Source organism: Berghia stephanieae, chromosome 11 (assembly GCF_034508935.2).
Source record: "Berghia stephanieae isolate SIO BIC M18660-M18661 chromosome 11, UCSD_Bste_1.3, whole genome shotgun sequence".
Taxonomy (NCBI): domain Eukaryota; kingdom Metazoa; phylum Mollusca; class Gastropoda; order Nudibranchia; family Aeolidiidae; genus Berghia; species Berghia stephanieae.
Genome location: NC_088370.1, coordinates 10,967,205 through 10,975,166, shown reverse-complemented (window position 1 = coordinate 10,975,166; position 7,962 = coordinate 10,967,205). Strand labels below are relative to the sequence as shown.

Below are 7,962 nucleotides of genomic sequence, written 5' to 3'. Positions count from 1 at the left end.
AGATAGATAGATAGATAGATAGATAGATAGATAGATAGATAGATAGAAAAATAGATAGATAGAAGATGATGATGGATAGATAATGATAGATAGATAGATAGATAGATAAATAGATAGATAGAGTGATAGGATTGATTGTTGAGATAGAATGAGGATGGGGGATAGATAGAAAATAGATAGATAGAGGATGTGGAGAGATTGAGAGAGTAGAGAATAGAAGAGAAGAGAGAGAGAGAGAGAGAAGAGAGAGAGAGAGAGAGAGAGAGAGAGAGAGAGAGAGAGAGAGAGAGAGAGAGAGAGAGAGAGAAATAGAGACTGACTGAGCTGCATGACTGTTGTAGTGTGTCCATGTTCTTTCAATAAGGAATTCCCTCCCTACATACAATCTAACATAACAGTTGGCTAGATTGGAATGTAAATACATTCTTTTCAAACCATTATTCATTACAAAACAAAGCTATTTCAAATCCAACATTGTTTTACACGGCTATGTGGTCTAGTGATATGACGACATTCGCTTTCGGATCGGAAGGTCCTGGGTTCGAAGCGTCGCTCGGCGCATAGTTGAGACTCTGGAAAAGGCTCTTTACTCACATTCTCTTGTCGTACCCAGGTCTAAAATGAGTACCTGGCCGTTAACACCGTTGTCTCAGTCCGAAAAATTGTAATATCGCCTGACAGGAAACAAAATAATTTTTTACCCCCCCCCCCCCCCCCCCAAAAAAAAAAACAACAAAAAAACAAAAAAACAAACAAACAAATAAAAAAACAACAAACCAAACCAACAAAAGCTTGCCTCGTTTCGTGATCGTATTATTCCAACCGAAACCTTATTGTTTGCCTGAACTGAAAATCAGGACAATTCACAGAACATTCATCATACTTTCTCTTTGAACTATCAGATCAGGCCTCAAAAACAACATTTTCAATTGGACAATCACGTATAATTACGTAGGTATATCCAACTATGTAATATTCTAATTGGTCCTCGATAATGCACGCAGTCGTTGACCTAACACTAACACGCTGTGCTATGGGGTCCGTATATGCTATGCTATGTACAGCTGATGTGTGTGTAGGTATGTACGAGTGTGTTTGAGAGAGAGAAATATTGTTGGTGTCAAGTGGTGAAGATGATTCATTTCAAATGATTATATTATTATAATTACACACAGGTAATTCTAATCTCTCTCTCTCTCTCTCTCTCTCTCTCTCTCTCTCTCTCTCTCTCTCTCTCTCTCTCTCTCTCTCTCTCTCTCTCTCTCTCTCTCCTCCCCTCAGCTCATCTTCTACTGTACTAACAATAAATAGCCTACATACCTCGCTCCCATGCCTTTGGCCTTGGCTTCTTGTGTACGTAAGCGTCTCAAGGTCTATATATATATATATAATATTAATATATCTATATGCTTTATATATTTATAATATATATTATATATATATATATATATATATATATATATATATATATATATATATATATATATAATATTATAAATCAAAATTCTTTCTGCAGTCCTCGGTATTTTTCTTCTAAAAAGCTTATCAAGGATAGTATATACTATTTACCCTCTTACTGAATGTGACACATCGCCTCTAAACGGTATTTATATCGGTGTGATCTAGATAAGAAAAAAATTTGAATGTGTAGTCTACTATGGTGGATTAAATTTGTATGTGGACGGGAGAAGAAGAAGAAGAAGAAGAAGAAGAAGAAGAAAAGAAGAAGAAGAAGAAAGAAGAAGAAGAAGAAGAAGAAGAAGAAGAAGAAGAAGAAGAAGAAGAAGAGGGGGAGGAGGAGGTAGGGGAGGAGGAGGAGACATGATTATTTTTTTAATGTCTGATTTCAAAATATCTCGTGAAAATAATATATATGCAGACGTTGACTGATGATGTTTGATGATGACTGATGGTGATGATGATGATGACGATGTTGATGATGATGACGATGATGATGATGATGATGATGGTGCTGTTGATGATGATGACGATGATGATGCTGCTGATGGTGATGATGATGATGATGATGATTATGACGATGCAGTTGATGATGATGATGATGATGATATTGATGAGAACGACAAGGAACCACCCCCCCCCCCCAAAAAAAAAAACAAACAAACAAAAAAATAACAAAAAACAACAACAACAACAAAACACACACACATAAAAACATACCTTCTCAAAAAGTAGTAAAATCCTTCCCGAGGCGAGGCCAATGAAAACAACAGATAGTAACGTAATCCAACAGTGTTAATAATTCAAACTGTAATCAAATCACGATTCCGTGCAGAAATCAAAACACATTGATTATCATACACATTCCAGTACCTAATAAAAATAATCTTATCTCTGTGTCAATCCAAACAGCCCAGATAGTTTGTCAACCTCCTTTCAAAAGAATGACTACGTTTTATAAAAATAAATAATATACAAATAATAGGACAGAAAAGTCGTGTCGTCACAACTTCTACTTTTCTGGTGCCATAATCATTGGAAGTGTGTTTGTAACCAGTTCTTCGGAGGACTAATAATGAAGAAGAAGAAGAAGAAGAAGAAGAAGAAGAAGAAGAAGAAGAAGAAGAAGAAGAAGAAGAAGAAGAAGAAGAAGAAGAAGAAGAAGAGGGGGAGGAGGAGGTAGAAGAAGACCAGGAGGAGGGGAGGGAGAGGAGAAGAAGAAGAAGATTATTTACACAAGTTATGTATGTATCCAGTCCTCGTGAAGAGTGGTTTTACACTTCCGATGAGATTGGAACATGTTTTGTTTTTTTTAAATCATAAGGTGGCTATATTACTATTTTAGCACGATGTATAGGCAGATTCTAAGGATTACGAGACATGAAAGACCGAGGGTAGATTGTTTTCATTGACTCCCTGCATATTATATTTAGACTGGAAAAAAAGATGCCATCACTCTGAAACTAGAAAATCATTTACACAAGGTCCTCCTGAAGAGTGGTTTTACACTTCCGATGAGATTGGAACCTGTTTTTTTTTTTTTACATCACACTTTTGTTCCCTATTAAAATAAAGTCAACAGTAATGAAAGATAATCCAGATGATACTAACTGTACTATTATTAGGATTATTATTATTATTATTATTATTATTATTATTATTATTATTATTATTATTATTATTATTATTATTATTAACTAGGCACTGTGTTATCTGTTGAATGTGTGTAATCCGATGTGAGAGGGGGAAAAACACGGAACATCGGAACACATAACAGTTTCACTTGATGATGGAACGTTCAACGAACGGCTACGACAACACATACACAACTCGCTACACAAACGTGTTTTTAAATCGATAAATATATCCAGGCAGCTGAGCGGTGGGAATAATAATAATAATAATAATAATAATAATAATAATAATAATAATAGTAATAGTAATAATAATGGACAGAGTAAAGAGTCCACATTAGCAGGGTGACGATGTTAGGAATAAGGAAGAATAATAAACAATACGACATGATCATTTTTTAAAAACTCTTTAAATTCGATATTTACTTAAAATCTTTTGATTTTTTTTCCTCTCATTTAACAATACACGAACTTAGTTTATATGGATAGACCATTTCCACGGTTTCATCACTCCCGGACGAAAAAAAAAAAATATATATGCCGTCTATCTGATTTTTAAGTAATGTATTTTGTGTTTTTATTGTTACTGATGTTTACCGAAGAAGGGTTTTGAGCCCGAAATGTTCCATGTTTGGTATTTTGTTCTCTTTCGAAGCTATTTTTTTCCGATGATATATCGATTCCCCTCCCTTCCCCGGGCCTCCAAACACACTTTCGACTAACATTGAAAATGTACAAAACCAGCTCCGTATCATAGCGAGAGATAAAGTCTATCTTTGAACACATTGAACGGTTGAGCCACTTGTCAAACAACGATAGCTAATGTGTTATCTAAATATATCATCTAATATATATATCTCAATACGACAGCAGCGACTCTACATTGACATAGAGACTTTTCATCATTTCGGCCACCATTTTCTTTTCACATTTTAAAACTTCAAACATCCATGAATTGAGATGACTGTCAAAATGTTAAAAAATTTAAAATAAACCCTATAATTCTTTGAGGTCCCAGATTTTAAAGAATTTCTGACAAGTTCGGGTCTATATGATTCATCGATATTTGAATTTAAAAAAAAAAATCTGACCAAAACGATAAAAAAGAGCGTTTTATCCAGCACAACAGTCAGTATAGGCCTACCCCTACCACAATAATAATAATAATAATAATAATAATAAAATTAATTATGACTGACTATGCCTATAAGGGCGGGCTTTGATGATACCGATAGCAGGGATCCTGATAGCTTACCGGAGACCCACCACACACAGTCTGTTGACAATCTTTAAAATGTATATTTTTGTTGAGAAAATCTATATATATATATATATATATATATATATATATATATATATATATATATATATATATATATATATATATATAATTCTATGAATCTTTCGTAAAAAAGGAAATCGCATTACAGTGCAAGTCGGTGTCTATGTGTTTATGATGTTGGTCATTGACTGAGTACCTGACTCCAGGTGGTGAAAAACATTTTTTTAAAAGGAGAGGCTCTACATGCTGCGCTCTACGGAGCTCTCGCAACACCTGAAACCTTCAAACACTCGTATTATACAGTCGGGAATTTGGTGGCGCTGATTAAAAATAAATAATTTATATTATATAGAATTATAAATCCTCAACTTTTGAGAATCAAAATTTATCGACCCAAAACACAACGCTATGTGTGACCATGAACGTTTATAGTCTGGTTAATACAGTTTAGTGAGAATTACTCTTAAACGCGGATGACAACAAAAAAAACAAAAAAACAAAAATAAAATAAAACAATAACAAAGTCAACTTCATGCTATCTATCTATAGGCCTACCATTCCCTTAATTCATTTTTTAAAGGTCAAAATTTGTCACCATCAAAAATTAACATTGTGAGCTGATCGAAACTCGGTTCGGACATCCTAATCTCACTTCCTTTTATTTACTTATTTTTACAGTAAGAAGTGACCATACCATACCAGGTGCCCTTAACATGATAAAACGTATATTGGCCAACTAATAATTTGCTGTATAAACATTCAGCATGTATAAGACCTAATGGAAACATATGGTAGATAATTAGTGCTATAATAAAAGCTCACATTTTTATTTTTTAAATGAGAATGTTTATTAGTTTATTTTTCTTATTTATCTAGCTAGTTATTTATCTACCTCGTAGTTTTGTACTCCAAAGTTATGAATAATAGTTCAAACTAGCCCCCATAAAAGAAGGAAACTATTTTTAAAATCGTGAATTTATGGCAATAAAGTAGTGGGGGGCTGGGGGGGGGGGGGGGGAGGAGGACGATAAACTTTATAAACAATCAAATACACCAGTGATTCAGAATTTTCACTGACTGCAAATATTTATAGTATATTATGAATGACCATGATGTTGACTTGAACTTTACTCCAAAAGGATGAGAAACCATGACAAATAATAATAATAATAATAATAATAATAATAATAATAATAATAATAATAATAATAATAATAATAATAATAATAATAATAATAATAATAATAATAATATGGTTGCCATTCGTCAGTCAATCCACCAGTACAGCTTGGAGATCCACTGACTCACAACGTCGAACACAACTAGCAGATAGTAGAAGACAGCTTATAGCACAGATCTGAGGCCTACAGAAGACTCATCACAACTCCAATAATAACACTTTGCCTCAAAAACGCATACCCTTCATCTACACACATTGTAAAACAATGAAAACAAATTCAACCTAAACATTACGTGATTCATTTTAAGCATGTTTTTAAAAGCTAACTATAATAACCACAGGAACGTTAAATATTACGGTAAAAGGGCTGTTTTTAGTTGATAGTCCAGTTAGAAAACGTTACAGCATTAGCTGCTGCCACATGATACACACTCGCACACACACAATATCGGGTAATTTCGCCGTTTTTTCACTGTCTCACTTCTGGCCTGCCGTGGGAGGCCAATTTGCCAATTGGGCAACCCAAACACTGACAATAAGTTTACCTGGCCAATCAATTATTTTTTTTGTGAAGTGTTAACGTAGATTTATATTGTATTTTATTCACAAAGTCCTTTTAAAACTGCCACTGTTGTCGGGTACATTCGCCGCACGTCGGGGAACTTCGCCGCCACTGGCGGGTAACTTCGCCGCGAGATTTTGTACTTAGTTTTTCTCCCTACAAGACAATATGAGGAACAATTTCCATTTCTTAAACTCTTCTTGTCCTCAAATCTCTCTACATTATCCAATACTGCAATATTAACACATATTTATTGGCACTTGAATCGAGTGTGATGATGTTTGTAAAGTGCCTTCGTGTGGATACATTACAATGCCAATCACAAGTTCATAGCCTGCTGCCCATCCATACTCGAGTCGACTGATTTGTGGTTATTAAACCCACTTACATATTTATTATTTACTTTTCTTAACTTAGTTATATTTTAGTGCTAACTCACAGCGTCTATTGCACACTAAAATCGTCTTTGGAATAATTATATTATGATGATAGTGATGTGCGGCGAATTTACCCGAGAGTACCGGTGAATTTACCCGAAATTATAGATTTTTGAAATATTGTATTACAATTTTTAGAAATATTTTTCTGATGATAATATACACTGATAATGAAAATAAAATGGATATGGATGACCACAAAGTCAATACAACATTGATTTTGTGACCAGGGCCTTCACATTCAACTGCACAAACTAGGGGAACGTTAGTGTAGGGTTGCCGTTACAATCAAAAAGTCAAGGATGTCACAGCATCTTGATTACTACATGTCTTTTTGAAGTGCTATAACTCTTAAAGATTTCTCATTAGCTTCCTTCAAACTGAAGCAATACGTACATTCACATCTTGTCTTTTGAATACGGACTATTCCAACGTGAGGGGTGTAAGGATAAATGTTCACCAAGCATTATTTCTTGGGGGGTGGAGGGTCGCGGCGAATTTCCCCGTCGGCGAACTTACCCGATTCTACCCTACACAACAGCTCTCTCGATACCCGAAGCACAAGAAGAAATAATACACCACACAACCACAACCACCACAACTCTCGAACCAACACAACAACCCCCTCCACCAAACACTGCTACCGCCAGCATTAGAATGGCCAGATAGTTTGTGAAGAAAAATGCCAAACCAAGTTGTAATTTTTTTTGTTTGTTTTTAAAGTTAACCATCGTACTCTGGAAAAACTTGAATAGAAAACTCGTCTTTCAAATATCAATTTAAACGACCTTCATCTTGGCAACAACTCTTAAACCTGGGACTTCGCGAATTGTAATATCGTCTATCATGTCTCGGCCATTTTAAATGTGGGGACCCCGTGTAAAGCGCTTTCAGCACATCTAGTGGATATTGCGCTAAATAAATGCTTAAGTTAAAAAACAAAAACAAAACAGTGTGTGCGTGCATGTGAGTGTGTAGTGCTGGATTTAATATAAGCTACACAACCAACTGCACTTTCTTTGGGGGGCAAAATAATTGTCATTTAATGAAAATAAAATAAAATAAAATTCCCTTTATTTCCCCAATGGGGAAATTTGTCTTAAGGGTCTGTTCCAAAGCTAAGATTAGAATAACCCAGGCATCAGCCGCAGTGCAGGGCCGCAAAGTGAGCTAGGGAGAGGTGTCTTGCTTAAGGCCATAAAACGGGGCGGGTAGTCAAACTCGGTACCTTTTGGGTACGAAACAAAGATCGTACAGCTGAGCCACGCTGCCCTTAAAATAAGTTGGGTTTTTTTAAATAGAGTGAATGTAGTTGAAGCCACTCAGCTCTTTTTCACAATTGTTGGGCGATACATTTTCACTTTATTCTTTGTGCGGCTATGTGGTCTTATGAAATGACACTCGCTTTC

At 35.1% G+C, this 7,962-nt stretch overlaps 1 protein-coding gene across 8 annotated transcripts in view; it reads right to left on the bottom strand.

Annotated features, from left to right (window-relative positions):
- Window positions 1-7,962, bottom strand: part of LOC144956755 (uncharacterized) — a 214,479-nt gene that overhangs the window by 116,326 nt on the left and 90,191 nt on the right. For 2 of the 8 annotated variants that reach the window (XM_078887448.1, XM_078887450.1), the window contains exons 1-2: window positions 5,912-6,001; window positions 2,179-2,391 (exon numbers count right to left, since the gene is read on the bottom strand). The exons of 4 other annotated variants lie outside the window; for them this stretch is intronic. The gene's annotated coding sequence lies outside the window, so the exon portion shown is untranslated. Of the gene's footprint in view, window positions 1-2,178; window positions 2,407-2,937; window positions 3,020-5,911; window positions 6,002-7,962 lie in introns of those variants that run through there. 2 more of the 8 variants (XM_078887449.1, XM_078887451.1) reach the window with 2 other exon arrangements.